The sequence below is a fragment of the Dermacentor silvarum genome, chromosome 9 (genome assembly GCF_013339745.2).
Source record: "Dermacentor silvarum isolate Dsil-2018 chromosome 9, BIME_Dsil_1.4, whole genome shotgun sequence".
Classification (NCBI taxonomy): domain Eukaryota; kingdom Metazoa; phylum Arthropoda; class Arachnida; order Ixodida; family Ixodidae; genus Dermacentor; species Dermacentor silvarum.
In genome coordinates, this window is record NC_051162.1 from 114,863,708 (window position 1) to 114,885,011 (window position 21,304).

The window sequence follows — 21,304 nt, forward strand, 5'->3', positions numbered from 1 at the left end:
ATTTGCTGTGGCTGACTTGGCTATTTCTGTGAGAATCGTTACAGATAGATTGTACAATCTATTGTATGAACGTGTGCATGTGTATATGCGCGTGTCTGTCTCTATATGCACTTCTTCTTTCTGGAGTTTTACGTGCAAAAACCAGTTCTGATTATGAGGCACGCCGTATTGGAGGGCTGCAAATTAGTTTTGACCTTGTGTGCCCGTGTATATGCTCCTGTGTGTCTGTATGTGCATGTGTGTGCGTGTGTATATGCCCTAGTGTGTCTGTACATGCGCGTGTGCGTGTGTATATGCGCATGTATGTCAGTATAAGCGTATGTGTGTTTGTGTATAAGCGCCTGTGTGTCTGTATATGCCTATGTGTTTGTCTGTATATGCGTGTGCTTCTCTATATGCCCGTGTGTGCCTGTATATGCGTGTTTGTATGTATGTGTGTGTGTTTGTGTGTGTGTGTAGGCATGTGTGTCTTTATATGCGCATGAATATTTGTATATGCGTGTGTGTGCGTGTGTATATGCCCGTGTGTGTCTGTACATGCACGTGTGCGTGTGTATATGCGCGTGTATTTCAGTATATGCATATGTGTGCGTGTGTAGAAGCATGCAAATGACAACACAGCAAAAATGTCTCAGGTTAATTAACAGTAAAACCACACAATCAAGTGATTACAAACTCGAACAATTTTGAGGACGCTTATGCTTCGCTTAAGCGTGATAGCATTCAAAGATCCCTAATTAAATCTCAGTAACGAAAAAATACTGACGGCTACTCCACTGTACTGGAAACAATACGCACTAGGTTTGCTTCGCGTAACGGCGTTCCTCTTTTTTTGAAATCGTGCCGCGTGATAGCTAGGCCACCCTGTATATATATATATATATATATACTAGCTTTTTCCTTGGTAGCACGGAACTTTAAGTGTTCCCTCTAGGTGTGCTTGCTAGATAAGTGGGCAGGGCTACACATTGGTTAAAACTCTTGAAGCTTGTAATGGAAGCATACAACAGCACAATTAACCTACAATGTGAAAGACATACTAAACTTAATTATCACTTATGCAAGTCGTATGTACGCAAATATGTAACTACAGCACTGTATCCAAATCATAAAGATAAGCATAACGTTAAAAACTCATTGCGGTGATTGTTTTGATCAGACTGCTCACTAAAATCAGCACATAATATGTAGAGTTTACATTAGGTGTACCAAGCTATTCAACTGAAATTAGCAACAGCTTACGTAATGACAGTGTAAATTTCGTTCACTCGCCCTTCCTTTGCGAGGAGTTTGATTGCTTGCATTTCTTAGACAATTTGGAGAACGTCCTTTACAGAAGATAAGGGAAGGTGACCCAATGTATGTTCACATGCTTTCCAACACTTTCAACAGGGGCCACTGTGTTGATGAGAGTGGACTGAATGAAAACAATCAGTTGGCACATTGCAAGGCAGAAAGAATAATTAAGGCCACTATGTGTCTAGAGCATTACCACGTTTTAGGTTACCTTTCAACTGCTAACTACCATTCAAGACACCATTCTAAGTTACCATGCATTAGTCCGATACTGCTGCAGTCATTGGCCCATTGTCGCCTTGCAATCACATTTTCTACTTAGACCTCCATACAGGGACCATTGTATGTAATTATTCATGCATGAATCAATTCCGCACTGCCAAGGCCAAAATGGCTGTGCAAATAACCCATATCACATGTACTCTAAGCAGCACATGGTTTGTACTTTCTTCCTTCAACTTAGTGCATTGACATGCTTAAATACAGGTTTCTCTGTCTGACGTACGCCAGGAAAACTTGTTGCACAAGGACCAAGAACTGCGACATGCCTCTTTGCGCGAGGTGCACGCACAGCACACAAATCGAAAAAAAAACTGCGTGAACACTTCTCAAACTCGGTGCGTACAAATGGTACACTCACGAACTCGGCAGGCGGCCGACTAAATGCCGCGAAGGCCACGCAGCGTAGAGTCTGACACCAGTCACAAACTGCAAATAATCGTGACTACCTGAAGTAACAGGATAGCTTAGGCCAAGGGCATTCACGACTCACGTATGTAGTATGCACTAGCGAGTTATGCGGCGTATATGCGGTATCAATTCGTGAACTTGAAAAGCTATAACAAGAACAAAGCTACAAGCAGCGCAATATATTGCTACCCAAGAAAATTGGCGCCAAAGAAAATTGAATTTTACCGTCTCATATAGGACACAATGTTACTCATAAACCATGAAATACCAATCACATGGGATAAAAGGGGCTAAAACATGATCAAGAACCTGAATTGGAAGCGATAACAGCACGGTGTGGCGCACGCAATATTCTATGGGTGTGCTGTAGCACAAGCCAAGGAAGTGAGATGGGCACTTGACCTAATCTCTTGCGCTACCGTACTCGTAATGAATCATTAACACAGAGCCCGTTTGCCAGTTCTCTTGTCGGCAACATTCTGACTAAACGGGAGACTGAAACACCACGATGACGGCTGTCTGGAGGATATGGGCAAAGTGCGCAGAGACAGCAATTGCCGCCTTTCTTCGTATCCTGCAAACTTGCTAGTTTCACGCATGATGGTATCCCGATTCCAGGCGCACAAAAGCACCATTTCGTCACTCTGACTTTCAGCGTAATACTGATATTAACGCATTTATTACAACGTCACTGAAAAGGCGCATCACATAGCGACATGAGAATGAGCTTGAAGAGCAAGTTAGTGCCCTCCACTCGGCGCTCTCCAAAGAAAAACGCAGTGCTCTCCAAATTAAAATTATACAAACAAATCGCTGCACACGCAGTGCCAAGTAAGGCAACAAATTACTGCAATACTTGCATGACAAAGCACAGCACAACAGAAAACAGGCATAAACACACGATAGCCCAAAGCTAGCGCAATTACGGAACTACGCACAGCCCGGTTTCACTTGGTATCCTTGGCTACATGCTTGGTCATGTGACAAATGTGGCGACGGTATCGCTACCTTGCGTAAGGTGGGATCGTGTTTATCACGTTGATGGGTTGCTGAAGCGCCTTGGTGTGAGGGCTTGGTATAGGTGTTCTGTGTGCGCATCGTGCGTGTCGCGCGTGTTGCGCGTGTCTATTTATCGACTGTGAATCGTGTCGCGCAGAGCCAGATGCCACCCGCTCTTCCATTCTTTCGCGCGCTGGCTCGCTTACTCGATGCCATTCCGTCTCAAGCACAAGTGGTTAGCTGGAAGTTGCCACTGCGCTTCACAGGCCTTTCATTTTCCCCTGTCATTTCAGACCTTATTAGTGCTGTATCATTGTGGCTACAGCGCGTTAAGAGACGATCGGCGCTTCTGAGCAGGTACGATCACACCGCGCTATGCACCCAAGCGTGGCGAACCCATAGCGTTGAGTCCTAGGAATATTAAAGCTAATAGCCTTCTTTGTCCGGCTGCTCTTATGGTTGATCAGAGATCGGTGGTTGGTCGTTGGACTGTTGATTTGCAACGAAAACTTTCTTGCGTTCGTTCGCTGTCTCGCTAACTGTATTTCGCTGGCTGTTTCTATCATTGCTACGCTCTCTCACTCGTTCGGGTTATTTGCTTGTGCTGACAACCATAGACGATGGTTTCTGAAAATTTGTTTATGTACACTGTGCTCAGAGAAGAATTCGCTGCAACACTTTCTGCAGAGCACAGTTCCTAGTATCGGCTGTACCGATGTATCCCTCCGGTGGCACCAAAAGTGATGTTCGCTCTTTAACTCGATACTTTTATTTATGTGTAGTACAGAAAAAGCCTAATATATACAGCGTATAAAGAATGTTTACAGAATGTAACAGGAGCTAAATTGGAATGCCATCAGGAAAATACATTTCAATCTATAAGACACTGTGAAAACAAAACGCGCAACGAGTGATTACAAATCAATTAGGCCAGGCAGTTCGGTCCGACAGTGCGCTCAGTGTGTAGAAGCTTGTGGAAATTTGCTGCGCTTCCTTCAGTGGTGACGTGCGATGGCAAGTCATTCCATTCGATGATAATCGCTGTTTGGTGTGTGAGCCAGACGGACATATGCTATTAATAGGTGGCTTGCCTGTTTTAAAAACGAAAATAAATATAAAATTAGACAATTTTCGATAATAAACATAATATCAAGAGGCAGTTGACATGGCATACAGCGTGCATATAATATCAAGATTCACTGCAGGGAGACATTAACGCTCGACTGACAATTCGAAGATCATCCTTTTTTTTAACGCCTATAGACGCGAATGTTGTTAGCAAATCATTGTTGCCAAAAGTCAAAGGAACTACACCGTCATTCTGTCTAGTGTAGACTATAGGTAGCTTTAATCTATTAGACTGAAGGGTGGCAAGATCATCGTAAATATCTCTGGCCTACATGATCGCGCGGCACATGAATTCCTCGAAGTTGAATTTCGCTAAGTTCAAGTCCTTTGCCTCACGGTCACGCCTTTTGTAGGTTCAGTACGAAAGGACAGAATGTTGAAGGCCAGTCTACCCAGACATTTCTTGGCGTGTAGTTCCTTGGCGCCTAGCAGTAAAAAGTCAGTCTGTTGTTGAACTGCGCAGGGTGAAGAAGGACGTGCTCCAAAGTTTAATGCGAAGATGGCAATAACAATGCTGTATGAACCTTTCCCAAAGATCTATGATCTATGGGAGCTTATAAAGTATAGAAAAATGGTTGGAAATAATGTTCGATATTATGATCAGCTACACATAAAACCGTAGCTTGCGTAGTTGTATAGTGTATATATATATATATATATATATATATATATATATATATATATTATACAACGATGCAAGCTACAGATTTATGTGTAGCTTCCATAAATCTGTAGCTTGCCCTCTTATGTTCACTACCGATCTCTTCGAAAAGTGCTGGTTGTTTTCACAAAGCGGGTTCCGCGTCTCCGCGTAAGTTTCACATGCTGCTGTGAGGGCAGCAGTGTTTCAGTAAGCGCCTTGCATCAAACGCTCTAAAGTGGTAGCTTGTCGCAGGTGATGGTTGGAGGAATTCAAACTGTGTCCAGACTTCATTGCGCCGATAATGCAGTCGGTATTACAGAGGCGAGGGATAAATGCCTATTAATGCCGACTACTCCGAGCTGCTGATGCCGCAAGCTGAGTGAAGTTCGGAGAGAAAAACTAAGATTGGTGTGCGGAGGATACGCCTTAGTTGAGGGGCATTTCACGCGAGAACAGACGCGATTGCAACGTATACTTCATTTGGATTTTTCAAATGGTCAACAGCCTTGAGGACTCGCGCCTCGGGAGCTTAGTGGCTATCACGCTGCGTAGGTCAGCACGAGGCCGTGTATTCAATTCCCAGGCGTGACGGCCACATTTCCATGTGGGTGAAATGCAAAAAAAGTTGCAGTGGCTTAGCTCGGCTATGCCAAGATATACGTAGCGTTCTTAGCTACGTATTATTCATAGCTTTCCTGGTTGTCCCCTACGCTCAACCGCTAATTGCCAGGCAACTACTTCGGGATCCGATTAGTCAAGCTTCTCCGTTCTTCTGCGCTGTTGAGCAGCATTTGCGCTCTCCTTCTCCATGGCTATACCACACTGGCAAACGCCAGTCAGAAGCGCAGCGGCTCCAGCGCAGTGTCAGACGGCGACTGCACAGCGAGCGCGCCAGTGCGTCTACCACGGCTACGACGTCACTCCTCTGGAATGCGCAGACCGGCGGCGGTGAGTCGCGCGCGGCGGCGGCGGAGTGCGCGAGAGGTGCCGGCTCCGGTGGCTCCGGTGCGCAAGCCGTGTGACATCACTGATCCTTGCGCATGCGCAGCACGGCTCTTGATGTGCCGCGCGAAACGGGCTTGGCTAGGCCAGTGTAGCTAACGCTACAAAATGCTCTTGTACATAGGTTTAGGGGCACGTTCAAGAACCACAGGTGGTCAAAATTTATCTCAAATTGGCAACTACGGCCCACAATATAAACGTACGTGTTTAATTTTTTAAGGGATGTTTTGACGACACGATGACGACGGCATCGACATGACAAAGAAATCATCACGGAAATAGCGGACAAGCACAGCAGTCACCACTGTGAGTTATTACGTCATCGCAGTAAACAGCGAAACAATATAACGACCGGCGCTGGTTCACGCTCTTAAAACTTCAAGTTCTACCTTTAGAAGAACACTTGGGAGTTGAAATCGATGTTCGCTGCAAACTGTGCCTCGAGGGCGTTGTATCGCTTGCGCGAGACTAGAAAAAGATCTTCTGACGTGATACTATGAGAAAAAAAGATTCAGTTGTGATTTAGGAGTAAGTGCGAGAGAAATGCGGTAGCCTTAGGTGATGCCTCTTTGAGATCCCGGATCCATGATTTAACCGCATTCACCACATTGCAAAATGTTCAAGAGCTCATTCGACACATGTCCTGCCTTTCCGAGGAGCGAAGTGCCACTGACGGTGATCTGCAGCAGACCAGCGTAACATGACCGGCTTTCCACACACTTTTTTCAACTTGAACACTCATAATGATAACGCAATAAAAATGATTGATTTTTTGGCATTCATTGTCCTTGTCTTCATTGTGAGCGTCCTTTATAGGAGTATTTGTTGAAAGCTGAAAGCCAGGTGAGATGCTGTGAATTTACTTTTTTAAACAACGAGTGAAAAAGATTCGCCAGCATGTTCACTCGTGTAACACGTGAAGGCGAAAGCCTGCTCCACACTTGGTAATGCACCGTCTCGCAGCGTCGCGTTGCTGCTTTCGCAGTTTGGCTTCTTCGGCTCGTTTTCGACGCTTACCTGCAGCTTCGTGCGCTCGTATAGCAGGGTCATACGCGCGCCAACGACGTTTCTCTTCGACTTTACGTTGCATCTCCTGAGCAGGATATTGAAACGTATGCTGTTGTGTGTGTTGTATCGGTCGTTTCAATGAATGTATGCACTATTCGGTTCATTTTGCTGAGCCCATGTAGCCTCAGCCGTACGAGGGTATGAGCCATTGCATTTTTTGCTTGCTTACGGAGGTATGAGCCATTGCGTACGGCGGTATGAGCCATTGAGAAGGTCACGTGGTATTTTGTACCACTCGACTAGACGCCGCGTTTCTGTACGTTGTATGCGTGATTCCAATGAATGTATGCACTGTTCGCTTCACTTTGCTGAGTACTTGTCACCTCTGCAGTACGAGAGGGATGAACCATTGCATTTTTGCATGTTAGGGTATGATCCATTGCTCATGATGACACTTTTTGTACCACTTCACCGGACGACGCGTTTTAGAGCGCAGCTCTCATCCTCTCTTACCTGCGCTGAGCGTCGGCGCTGAAATACGTCGTAACTCAGCGAACGAGCACAGCGAAAGACTAAAGTGAACGCGGAGCGCAGCGGCAGATGAAAGAAATGCGCGCGAGGAGGAAAGTGGAAGAGAATACAGTTAGAGCATGAGGCTGGAGCAGAGGAGGACCGGAGGGGAGATGGCCTGCGCATGCGCTGAGTTGCCCGGCGGCCACGGCATCTTCAGCAGCGTGGGCGATCTCATCTGCGCTTCCAAAGATGGGCCAGGGTGGCGTCAGGTGGGGAGGGCTACGCTCTTCCATGGCGTCAGCTGCTGAGGTCAGTCCACGGTACCAGCCTGTGTGACGGGCATCACTGCTCCTGCAGGGGGCGATGGCTAGCAGCTACGAGTAATAATTGATGTGATGCTCCCTTGGGTGTTGTCGCCGCTGACACTGGTGGCACGATTTTCCCATCGACGAAGGGCCGCTGTCGTTGTTGGTGAAACGAAAGCGTGCGAAAAAAAGCATAGTGCCGCGCAAGACGGACTATGCGGCGACGATGGGTACGATATGGTGCCAGAGTAGCGCGCGTCGTCTCTATGGAAGCGGAGTGGTGCATGAGCTGCATGGCGGCTGCTGTGAATCGCGCCCACGTGGTGCTTCTCCCAGTTAGCGAGGCGGTCGCACCACACTTCTCTCAGTTTGCAATGTGCCACACGAGATAGACTGTCCGCGCCAGCTATGCTACTGACAGCGTTCTCTTGTTAATGTAAACTGTGTACCTACATAACCAGAATACAAAGACATGCGAAATAAAACACGCATTAAGTTGCACTAAAATTTCGTATTAAGCAATATCAGAATCGTCGGCGAATTTTGTCTTCACGGCCATGGGGGGTATGAGCCACTTAAGGCTTTCGCCTTAAAAAGATGTCCTTTGTTCACTCAAACATTCCTTTGTTCCCTCACAGCTTTGACAGATCTACGCTGGCTTGCGGTTCAAATTCAGAATTCAGAATTCAGAGAGAACGAGCAAGGAGGGAAAGCGTGACACTGATAATAAAGAAGGAAGGAGCCGTATATGTGATGTATGCCCATGTCTATCTTATTAACGTCTCCAAGAAGACCTTGACTTTGTTCACACACGAACACAATGCAGTGCAGCATGCCTTCGAGATGTCACAAAAAGAGCTATCTAAAGCCCGCCTCCTGCCGAGGTCTACATCCTGGATCGTAGATCAGACGGCAGCAAGTAGGGAAAACACAATTCAAATTGTCGGAAATGCAAAAATATACGCGGGTGGAGAAAAATGCTTGAATACCATTACAAGAAGCGTCGTACAAGGAGGGGCAAATACGTTTTAAAAAATTATATACTGGGGTTTTTATGTGCAAAAACCACGATATGATTATGAGGCACGCCGTACTGGCGGACTCTGAATGAATTTAGTCTACCTGTGAATCTTTAACATGCACCGTTAACGGGTGTTTTTGCAATTCGCCCACATCAAAATGCGGCTGCAGTGGCCGGGATTTGACCCTACGCTCTCGGGTTTACCAGCGCAACGCGGTAGCTGCTACGTCGCGACGGCGGGTCACACATATTTACCAAGCACATGAAAAATAGAGCACGAAGGAAAAAGAGCCACAGGTCTGCATGGTACACGCAGCACAGTCACAGCGCATGCTGGAGGAGTGCCTCCAAGGAACTCCATTTTCGGCAGCACGCACTAGAAGGCACCTACTTTGCGAAGAGGCGCCATAATGTGTACCGACCAGTAAACACAGGTATCGAGGCTACGTGGCGCCCATGTCAGACCCCTTGAAGATGATGATGATGATGATCCTTTATCATGGCAAGCACCCACTGAGGGGGATAGGCCAAGAATCGGGCGGCAGAAGGTAGCTAAAAAAATCTTTTGTACAATGAAAAACGCGAAGTAAAATAAGGCAAAAACAAGAAGACCCCTTGACCCTTGCCACGATAAGAAGCTGTTGATGATGATGATTTTGATCATTTATTTGCGTCCCTTTTGAAACGAGGCGTCACAAATAGTCACTTAGCTGGCTTGAGTTGACCAGGTCCAGCTACTTGCAACCTGAAACTGCTACATGTCGGGACACTTGGTGGGATGCAACGCAAATACAATGCAAAATTTGCACGTATCGACGCTATACGCGGCGCACATGTCAAGTTGTGGCAAGTGGCACGATAAGATAGTAATGATAATGATGGTGATAATGATGACTATTTTTCAGCACCCCCTTTGAAACGGGGCGTTGCCTAACAGTCACCCAGCCTGCTTGATTTATTCGGGTACACTCGTACATCTATATTAAAGCGAAGCTCTATATGCCTAGGCGAAATCGTATATGGCTAGGCGAAATCGCTTGTGTACCGAAAACTATCACCATCAGCATTGGCTCGAGCGTCGTCATCGTCTTCTTCCGCAGCTGGCTCGTTGGCGCCCCTCGTGCTCGGCACGCGCTCGTGCCACTGCTCCCGCGTTCGTCGTTGTCTTCTTGCACAGCTGGCTGCGTTGCCGCTGATCATTCCAGCGTAGAATTTCACTTCTCTTCTGTCATCGTAATGGGGAGGCCGCGTTTACGTCGGTATGAGCCATTGCTTAAGGGGGTATGAGCCATTCAGTGTCTTACGTAACGGACAGATTTACATTGGAGCAATTTAATTTCGAAGACTCGCAAGCGGCAATGGCGGGCCAATGCTGCTAACCACGCCGCCGAGCAAACTAGAGACATCGAACGCAAGCGACGACGGTGAACTGGAGGCATACCGTCAGTGACGTCGTTCGCTACGTCACAGCCGAACGTGTGTGTAACCTCATCACTGATGGTATGGTATGATAAAGCTTTATTACGGTCCCTCAGAACGCGCGTCAGCACGTAGCGGGCCTCCTAATTGAGAAATACCTTAATGAACGCTCGGGATTAACCTAGTGATAAACACCGGGGCCGCACGTTTCAGCTTCTCTGGTTAACCATCTTCACGGAGTGGAAGGGCCGATGATTTTTTTTTTCATTCCAGCATTTTCGTACCATCATCATCATCAGCCAATAGTTAACCTCTGTGTAGCACTAGCCGATTCCAAGTTGCACCTGCAAATTTCCTAACTTGCTCATTTTTGTATACGTTTCCCTAATCTTCTGCTTCTTGAAGCCTTCTCTATCTACCTTGTACCGCTACCTATGAACCTTTACATGGCGTGCCATCTGGGGTAATAATATGCAACTGCATTGCAAAGGGCGCATATATCGACTAACGCGGCGCGCATATCACATCTCGTGACAAGTGACACGATACGATGCTAATGATGACGGTGATATATTGGCATCCCCTTTGAAACGAGGCGGTGACAAACAGTCACCTGGCGTGCTTGATTTGTTCAGGTATGCCACGAATTTTTCTCACTCTAGGACTTTTTATATAACTCCTTCTTTTTGATCTTCAAGACTTCGCTATCTCCCTTGTGCCACTACCTACGCAACTGCTGCATGGTGTGCTACCTGGTGTAATATTATGCAACTGCAATGCAAAGTGCGCGCGCATGCACGTTACGCGGCGCGCATCTCACAACCCGTGACAAGTGGCATGATGCGATGTTAATGATGAAGATTTATTGGCGTCCCCTTTGAAAAGGGACGGTGACAAACAGTCACCTAGCCAGTTTGATTTAATGAGGTATACTGTACATGCTTTTGGTTCTAGAATTCTATTGCGATAGCAATTATATGCACACTCCAGGCGCATTTCTGCCGTACGTGAGGTTCCGTATATACTCAACGGGTGATGATATCGTCGCCGCGAGCCGTATGCTTTATGGGCGATTTGTAAGCGTGCGAGTGTGAGCCGGCGATCATGGCTGAATCTCGCGCACGCAAGGGTGGAAAGCGGGAAGGAAGCGCACCGTCTTCCAGTCGCGCGCAACGCTCCGGCGAGAGGGTAGAGAAGGGGGGGGGGCGGTTCTACTCCGCGCGGCTCGTTCGGGCGGCTGTAGAGTTACTGTATATGCTCCCTACGGGAGCAGAGTTTCGCATAGGTCTGCCATATTGCCCGCCAATGAATCCGTGTTAAGCAGAAAAGCCACTCCTCTTGCATGCAGGATACGGCGCGGCTCAGCTGCCTAGAGTGCTTGCTCCTTCATTCCGCAAAGACGGTGGCGCGGCGGGTGGCAATGCAGGCCATAGAAACTCTATGGTGCAGACGAAGCTGTGAAGTTTGGTTTCCCTCAAAAGGATGATTTTTGCGTATATGACCAGATTTCGTGAATAGGGGCGCGAGCGGCGCGTTCAATCAGATGCGCAACTCTGTTCCACAATAGGAGCATATACAGTAACTCTAGGCGGCTGTATCTTGAAAGCCATCTGCGGCGGGGGCAAAGTCCGCCCTGTGCTATGTTATTGCGGCTTAGTTCGCGTTGATACGAGCGGCGCGGCGCGATGGTCAATTCACTCTTTGCTGCTGCAGCGCATACTCACTACACTACACCGTTTTGACAGCGAGTTTCCGCAGTCATCGATTGAGATGCGTTCGCGTTTCCCTGCGCGCGCGTAACACCATGCTTGTTAATTTAGTATGCCGATGTTTTGAAGTTTATGCGGCCGATAAAACTATCAATCTATCACAATCACAATTTCTATCACAATCGATTATTCTGCTTTCGGGCGAAACTGACGTTTTAGCGATAGCAACTATACCCTTTAAAATATTTCGAGTAACTTTGCATAAATTTTTCGGCAAATGTTACTAGAACCTACCAATGGTCTGTTGAAAGTTTTCATACCGTTTTCACACTTTCGAAATACTTCATACCAACATCTTGTCGACTATTGGCCACCGATGGTAAATTAAAAATTTATTTACAGACGTTCTTTAAACGATCAATGAACATCCTACAAACATTAAAAGCAAGGATTTACTAACCATCTTAATACATCTTAGAAACCTTATCAATAACATTCTACCAACTTTTTATTACTTGACCTATAGAAACATCATAGTAGTAGCTTTTTCCCAACTTTCTGCTGCTCGCCCTAGAAACATCCTTGTATCTTTTTCCACCTTTCTGTTGCTTGCCCTAGAAACATCCTTGCGACATTTTTGTACGTTTCAGAAACAGCCTGGTGACATTTACCTACTTTCTCCAGCATTTTTTTTTATTTTTCTGGTAGTGTTCTGATGTAACCTTGAACATGAGTGGGATATAAATGTGGGTATAATAGCGAAACCGACCAATCTTTTCAAGCGCTGATACTCATTTTCCAACCCTTTCATACATGTCTTCAGATGCCGCAAGCAAGCAGCGCCGATAATGTGTTCTGGATATCCCCCGTGCTCGGTCGGTCGTTCCGTCCGTCCGTCTGTCTCCTTACGCCGGCCCAATGACCCAGGTTTGTCTACAAGCTTGGGCAACTAGGTTGCTCGTGGTCGTGATGCCGTTCTGGTCGCTGCATTGTCTAAATCCCCGCTCTGTCATCCGGCTATCGTCATGCCCTCATCGTCATGCCATTGTCGTCATAGAGTGCGCTTGATACAGTCGTCGTCTGCGAATATTATTTATGCACTCTTCGACCGTTGTCCTCATACCATTGTCATGCCATCGTAGTCAATGCGTCGTCGTCAGGCATCCATTCTCATACCGTCATCGTCATGCCGTCATGGTCGTTCTATCGTAGTCATTACAGCTTCGTGATCCCGTTATCGTCATGTCGTAGTCATCCCGCTATCGTCGTCACACAGTCGTCGTCATCCTATTGTCGACTTGCTGTGGTCGTCACGCTGCCGTCGTGATACCATTGCCATCACTTCAGAAACGTCATCCCATTGTCATCGTGCCGCGTTTGTCCTACCTCCTTCGTCCTTCCGCCGATGTCATTCTTTTCCCGTCATTCTATCGTAATTATGCTGTCGTCTTCAGTCGCGATTATAGCGCCCTTGTCAAGACACCGTCATCACTGCGTCGTCGTCAGACAGTCGCTACCATGCAACCGCTGTCACACCATTGTCCTCAGGCCATCGTGGCCGTGCTATCGTCGTCGTTCCAGCTTCATCATTTGGTTGTCGTCAGACTGTCGTCGTCCCACCATAGTCGTCATCTCATTGTCGCCATGCGTTGTCGCCAAACTTACCGTCGCTTACCATCGTGATCATATAAGAATCGTCAACTCATTGTCACCTTGCCGTCATCCTCACACGAAGTTTGTACGTTCCATCGACATCACTCAGTAGTCATTTCATAGTCATCACGGCGCCATCGTCATGCCGTCGTGCTCATGGCTAGCTTTGACAAGCGAGCAAAGCGGGTCGATATAGCGAAGGCTGTGAAGGTCGCATAAAGCCGAAGCAAGAGAAACGTCAGAATGACAACTGCAAATTCCTAGTAAAGGTGTCTTCACCAATACGCGTGGCGCCACATTGGTTAAATATTATCGGATAAGCGCCCACAGTCACAGTGAGAAGAGGTCTGGCGCAATTTTCCTTGTGATACATTTGTTTTAACTTGTAGAAGCGTGCACATTGAGGCACCGTCCAGCATGGCGTTGCGAATTTTGGAGGTTGCGCTATTTGAGTGTTTCCAGCACGCTCCGATTGATAGAACTTGTAAACCAAAAACGCCAATGATTTCCGCCTAGCGTGTGAAATCATTGCAGTGCCATCGAACGTTTAGACAATTGAGAGAAATCCTAGACTTCACTAACCTATGGGCACTGCACTTTAGCCTGCCTACACTTCTACATCCTGCAATATACTCGGATCAGCAGAGAGTATGCAATCTATTCCATTTCTTGTTTTCTCCATTAAGCCTTTTCCATGTCCACGTCCTCTTGGTGTGCTTCCTCACGAAGGTATTCATTATTCGGAGCCTATTTCTTTCCTGGAATTCTACTATGCAGGAGTGAGGAAGCGCAACTGCAGCCGTGAGCGAAATGACCTTCGTGCTGCATTTCGCTTTAACGCGAACTAAGCCGCAAGAACACAGCGCGCGGTGGGATCTGTCCCCTACGCAGATGGCTTTCAAGATACAGCGGCACGGGCGGCCGCCCGCGGCCGCTCGGACGGCCCGGAGTAGAATGCGCAGACTTCCCTGCCCTCCCCCCCCAAAGCCTTGCGCGCGACGGAAGACGGCGACGGAAGACTGCCCTCCCCACCATTCGGCTGGACTCCGTGAGAAATTCCTGAACTGCGGAGCAAACATTTCCGTCGCTGTATTTCAAGAATAAAGGCCCCAAAGGAAAGAATCAAAGCACAACGCTAAACATTGCTATCACTGTCAACGCATTGCCATTGCGGTGAAACTAACGCTTTTTTTGAATTTCCGTCGCTGTATTTCAAGAATAAAGGCCCCAAAGGAAAGAATCAAAGCACAACGCTAAACATTGCTATCACTGTCAACGCATTGCCATTGCGGTGAAACTAACGCTTTTTTTATTTTGTTGTCAGTCTGTGAAAAAGGGACTGCCGCTGAAACATGGTCGCGAAACATTCCGCTGAATTAGGCCATGTCACAATCAAAATGGGTCTCTGCTAAGTGGCCATGCAGACCACTACCCAGATTGACCACGTTGCCCGCGATTGTGGTGCTGTGTAAGTGATCAGATTTCTTGATAAATTGTTGCCAAACGTCTGTACGCCACCACGCACCCAACGTTGTCGCTTCGGTACTTCTTGCAACATGCAACTGCAAAGAAAAAGATTGATGGGTACTGCGTTGTTAGACAGAACAAAGGCAACATAGTTGAAGGCGTATGCAGCATAACTGCGCGCATTTTAATCTACCTATAAACAAGACATTTGATTATTCGCACGCTTTCATTGACACACGTCAGCGCATAACAAAAGGGCACCGAAGCGACGTGCCTTCAAACCAAATAGGGAATCGATATGGTGGTCTGCCAAGTTTGGTGGTAAATAACTTGAGATCTTTTGGAGATGCCACCACATTGTGTGTGTGTGTGTGTGTGTGTGTGTGTGTGTGTGTGTGTGTGTGTGTGTGTGTGTGTGGTGTGTGTGTGTGTGTGTGTGTGCGTGTGCGTGTGCGTGTGTGTGTGTGTGTGTGTGCGCGCATGCAATGTTCCCACAGGCGAAGCGGTGCATCATCAACACGCAATCGATGGTGCCCGACATTCAGACATCGCCTGCCACGCAGACAGGGCGGGCGTGGCGTACCGGGCGAGTTCGGTTCACTGCGTGGCAAATGGGGAACTGGTTTCGGCCGTTGCTGGAGCGTCAGACGTTTACGTTGAAGCAGATTTTTCCCACAACTTCGTGATATGCTCTACTTGCAAAATATCTCTTTAAAAAAAGACAGCGTTCCTCTCAGATGCCAAACGAAGCGCCGCTTAGACAGAATTTTGTAGTTCGTGGCTTGCTGTACGAAAACATTCCGCCTCCATACCACCCTGCGAAAGTGTATGTGCCGCGAAGCTGGTGCAGACGTTAGACGACGTTACACAAGCACCACCTCCACAAATAACTCACGTCATGCGTGCAAGCATGCGTCCGGAAGTGCACCATACATCCTCAATCTCCTAAGCCACCCGCCAAGCGTAAATGCCATACTGAACTAAATAAATGTTTAAAAGTAAATTGCGTCAGAAAATGCGTATAGTACGACTTACGAGCTCCAATCAAGATATTTTCGAATTCTCATTCGAACGTACGAGAAAACAAATCGGTTAAGTGGAAACTAAACGACAAAGTCATTTTCCAGCTGTCGTTTGAGGCCTGTCTGAGTTGCCCCAGGCACTAGGTGGTGGTACCGTTAGCACAGCATACGTGCTCTTTCTCGTACGTAGGGCCTGCGCCTAGCGCAAGTGCGTTATTGAATTGAATTTATCAAAGTAGAATGCTTGAGAAATTTCTTAAAGTCGAACTTACACACAACCTGCCTACATGATAACATCGGATTGTTATTCGAATATACGCAAAAAAATAATTCTTTTACGCGGTAACTCAAACGCAAAACCTTCCAGCTGCCGTTTGTCTTTGCGCCTTCATCCAAGCGCAAGTGCGTTATTGAACTAATTGAATTTCTCAAAGCAAAATGTGTCAGTAAATTCGTAAATTACGACTTGTACTCAACTTACGGACTTGATGGCGTCGTATTGTAGTTCGAATATACGAGAAAAGATAATTGTGGTACGCAAAAACTTAAACACAAACTCATTTTCCAGCTACCGATTTTTTGGGTAGAGCACGCCACGTAAAATTCCGACAAACTAGAGGCTAAAAATTTCGCTGCAAAGCATCGAGGAACGCCTTGCGCAGTAACATAGGTATGTAGGTATAAGACCAGTTCTGCACTCGCACAAGGTCTTATTCTGAGAGTCATGAAAACAGGTAGAAAATGTGAAGGTAGTGTTAAAATAAAATCGGTAGACCAATTTCTAATTTCTTTTTTGAAGCAGCCTCATGTGCATTACAGCTCACCACACTTTGTTTGCTCTGGCTCGAGTTAGAAGATAGGCATAGCTTTTGTTTTTCAATCGTTTCCACTGGACCTATGGCACCTTCTTTAAGGTTCTGCGTGAATTTTCTTCTTAGGGTATGCATTAGATGCTCTAAAATACAATCAATTCATATTTTTCTGAACCTGCGTTAAATGCAGCATGTCAGCGTCGAAATATTTTGTCTTTTGAGTTCTTGCAAGACTACGCTATAAAACTTCGTAAGGAGGTTTAATAAATTTGCTATTTTGTACAGTAATTAAGTAATTATAGTATATAGCAATAACCAATCGCAAATTTTTTAAGTTCTCGGTCTTCTCAAATACGCGTACATGCCACTATGCAAGCAGGTAAGCTTAATATCATTGAAGTGTTTTCAGAATGCTTTGATATTTTCACCTAGAGCTATTGCTTCTAGAATGAAAGTGAGAAAAGCGAGTGTGTTTAATAAAGCAGACTCGTAGAAAGGTTTCTGGCCTTTGACGTCATTTGAAGTTAACAAAATCCCTATAGTTAAAACCGACTTTAACCACAGCAAGTTCCTATCATGAAATGCCTTTTCACCATACAGGCTTCTGCCGTTCTTGTTCCGGTCGGCTAAATGACAAAACAAATACAGAAAGTGGCTTTACCCTTTTGGTCCTAGGTGATATCTGTTAGAATATTTAATCACTCATCACCAAGTCACCGAGCAGAGCGATTTTGACTGCTACCGCCCGCAGCTATGTACAGGCCTGCCCTTGTGGCACTCTTTATCCTCTCTTACAGCCTACCCCTGCTTGCTTTTCCTAACTTTTTTGGTACGTTGCCCATTCTCATATACACATTTCTTGCGGAGTGTTTTAAAACCTAACCTATTATTTTGTATCCAAAGGCAATGGTACATTCCTCTTTTTTGTGTATTAGGACTGATGGTTTATTTCTGGGGGCTTTTATTAAAATTTATGAGCTAATTGCTTCGTATTGAGAGAACTTTACTCAAAGTGGAGCTAGTGACCGTATAAATGAATGAGTGTATGAAGATTGACATTTGGGCTAGTTTATTGCAATGCATATTATAACGACACCGCAAAGCACAAACACAGAGAAGCGACGTGTTTCGTCGTGTTACTTCTGTGTTGTGTAGCGTGTGTGGTTCGTGCTGCTGTTCTCATATGCATAACATTGAGTTTCTGCAGTCTGAAAAGAAACTGCGTGAATGCAACCATTAGATAGATGCTAGAGTGGTACGCGATGTGAAGCACCATTCCATGCTATGTTGTCTTATAAATAGTTAATTGTTTGCAAACAAAAAAGCACATTCCTTGCTATGGGCACCCTAGCGAATCTTCAAGCATGAAAGGAAAACGAGGAAGGCTGTATTCGCTGTCGAGGTGCGAGAAATGAATACTTCGAGCGAACATGTTTCCATCCCTTAACTTCCAACCCTTACAAGATATACGATTTTAAGCACAGAATGGCATTTTCGAAAGTTAGCGCTGGCACCATTACTCCACTTTCTGATTCCTTGCACCAGCTCATAATTATTATAGCCCCAAAGTGCTTTATGTTTCATTATTGCTGCATTCCGTTTCCCCTATATTATTGGGTTATCTTGGCGGGTGCTTCAGTAAGGTTTTAATTTGTTTATGACGCGCGAAGTTATTTGTATTGCTTGACTATGGGTACGACTACCTGTTGAATAAGTACCAAGTAGTTGCTCGTCTTTTCATTAAACATCATGAATCCCCATTTCTCTGTGCCAAAGCTAAACCGCAGATTTCACACTGCGTTGCCACAGATATTCGCAAGTCTCTGTAAATGGCTTTAATTGCCCGCTAGTACCACTATGTCATCCGAATACATCAATACAGGGACTTTCTGTTGCACCATTTGCCCATTACGAACGTAAGACAAATCAAACCCTAATTCAATGTTTTCCATTCGCCTTTCTATGCTCTTAACACAAAGCGTGAAAAACAACGGAGACAGAGAGCATCATCTTGTCTTCAGTCCTTAGGGAAATTCCACCCCTTCATTGAATTTCTGCCTTCCTATACAATTTGTACTCGATTATTGCTATATATCTTCCCCATGATCTTAACGCAATCATCATCTGTGCCTTCGTGCTTGAGAATATCCCATAACAAGGTCTTCTCTACGTTGTCGTGTGCTCCCTTATATCTAGAAATGTTGTCTATAAAGGTCAAGACGGAGTGTCTACGAGTCAGGATGCTATTTTTGAAGCTGAGCGGCTTTTCCCTATTTCTGCGTACAACTCTGGAGAGCTGCCATGGTGGTACGCGGATGCAAGTTAATGGCCCCGCTCCTCTGCTGGGGATGGCGACTTCTACGGCGGCGGCGTTTAGGAAGCGGTCCGGCTTCCAGAACGACACCGATCAACTAACATTTCATTCAACTTACATGTGAGGGCACTAAAAGCGCCGCGCGTTAGCAGGCCGTCACGTGTTTTTTTTTCTTTAATTTCGCGCACTTTAAAGAAAGGCTGAAAGAACATTAAACAGGGCAGTTACCTTAGTACAGATGAAATAATCAGATGTTGCTGAACAAGCGCTATTACCTTTGCTTTGAGTATTTTTCGCCTGAACTACTAATTAAAAAGTTAATTAAGTAATATTTGTTATTTACCCAGCTTGGCGGATTGAAAAAAGTATCATGAAGTGCTCCACACGGCTCAGAACAATGCTGCGCCAATACGACACGCGTAGCGCCCATGTTTGTATTTTTAAAGCTTGTCCCAAGTTAGATAAAACACCCTGTATATGCATACATACACTACTTCACACTTATACAGTTACTATTGCTAACGCATTAAAACTACCGCATCCATCAGCATACATGTAAAGAATATTGAAGGCATCGTTGGAGGTACGTTTAGTCACAGCTTTCAATTAAATTCAAAATGCAACGACACAAATAATCTGTGCAACGTCAAACATATCTTCAATTGCGCGCTATAGGAACTGCTCACGATCTTCCCCATCGCAGAATTTTTGCGCCATTTGGCTTCGCAGTAACGTGCATGTATACTTTCGAATTCTGCAGAACGTCTTGTAGCAAAGTGAATATATGCCAGACCAGAGGGCAGCAAGACGTTGCATGCCCAACCACACGACCCACATGATCCCTGCGACTATAAGATTACATTATCTCCGGGATAGGACTGCATTGCTATAATACTGCCTCTTAGATCGACCCCTGTTACTATTAGGCTGTCTTCAGGATGTGCTCACTTTACCCGATAAAAAAAACGACGAATCAGACGCGTAAAACCACGCGTAAAGAAAGCTTCAATTTATTGAAGAAATATGTACTGGAAGGAGTATATTTCTTGGAGTACTTTTGTACCATTCCTTGTTTCATTGTGCACTTAAGTAGAGGACTGACCATGTCTTTGGGACACACTCACAGTAAGGTGGTAATATAAGCCGTTATAAGCCGAGCGAGAGATGCTAATCGGCGTCTCTGGAAACTTGAACAAAGTAGTGTGGGTTCGACTAGGAAATACATGCGGTGGTTTCCAATGTATCATAGAGCAGTCATAGAGTTAAGAAATGTGCAATACGAATATGCTACTTTCTGGACTGGTAAAAATGTTTTCTGAACAGCATTTTTTTCACCACGAGAAAAAAAGTCGCAGTTTCGCACGAAAGGGGAAGCATCGATAGCAACAGCAAATTAGTGGACAGCTAGCTATACGAAGTAAGGATAGTAGTTTTATCGGCCGTGTAAAGTTGTAAACATAGGCTTACTAACTAAATTAACAATAACAAGCATGGTGTCACGCGCGCACAAGCAAACGTCAAGGCATCTCAATCGATGACCGCGGAAACTCGCTGCTCCCGCGCTGCAGCAGCAGCGAGCGAATTGACTTTCGTGCTGCCGCTCGCATCAACACGAGCAAAGCCGCTAAAAACGCGCAGGGCGCACCCCCTCCCTTCCCTCCCTTACCTCCCTGCCCTCCCTCTGAAGCGTTGCGCGCGACTGGAAGACGCTACGCTTCCTTCCCGCTTACCTCCCTTGCGCGCGCGAGTTTGACCCACGATCGCCGTCTCACCCCCGCACGCTTTCACTCGCACATACAGCGTACGGCGCTCGGCGATGATTTTATCACCCTTGTACGTTATACGGAACCTCACGATGACGACGACGGCGATGGCAGAAATGTGCTTGGTGTGTTGGAATAATTGCTATCGCAATAAAATGACGACATTGCCAAGGACTTTCCACGGGGGATACTAGCGACAGTAGGTTCAATAAAAGCAAGAAATTAGAAGAGTGCAAACGTACAAACCAATGAAACGGACACCGCAACAGAGAGAGAGAGATGAGCACCAGTGCTGTCGTTTGCTTTTGGTGATTAGGTAAACCAATGCGCTAATTTGTTTTTGAAGTCCGCCATTTCGACTGCAACACTTGAAAAATTGGAACTGCCATATCTGCCATGGTTGATAATTTCTAAACATTGCTACAGTCAAAGAAGATCTTGTACTATTCTGTTGTGCAGGGAGCTTTTTTGGAAGACGGCACAAAGGTAATACTTCGCGGCCGGGTAAGTGCTAACTTTCAAATCAAAAAACAACGAGGC

The 21,304-nt window shown here is 45.9% G+C and overlaps 1 protein-coding gene across 5 annotated transcripts in view; it reads left to right on the top strand.

Moving 5' to 3' along the window:
• Window positions 1-21,304, top strand: part of LOC119464125 (rab-like protein 2A) — a 411,477-nt gene that overhangs the window by 377,462 nt on the left and 12,711 nt on the right. The gene's annotated exons all lie outside the window — the stretch shown is intronic.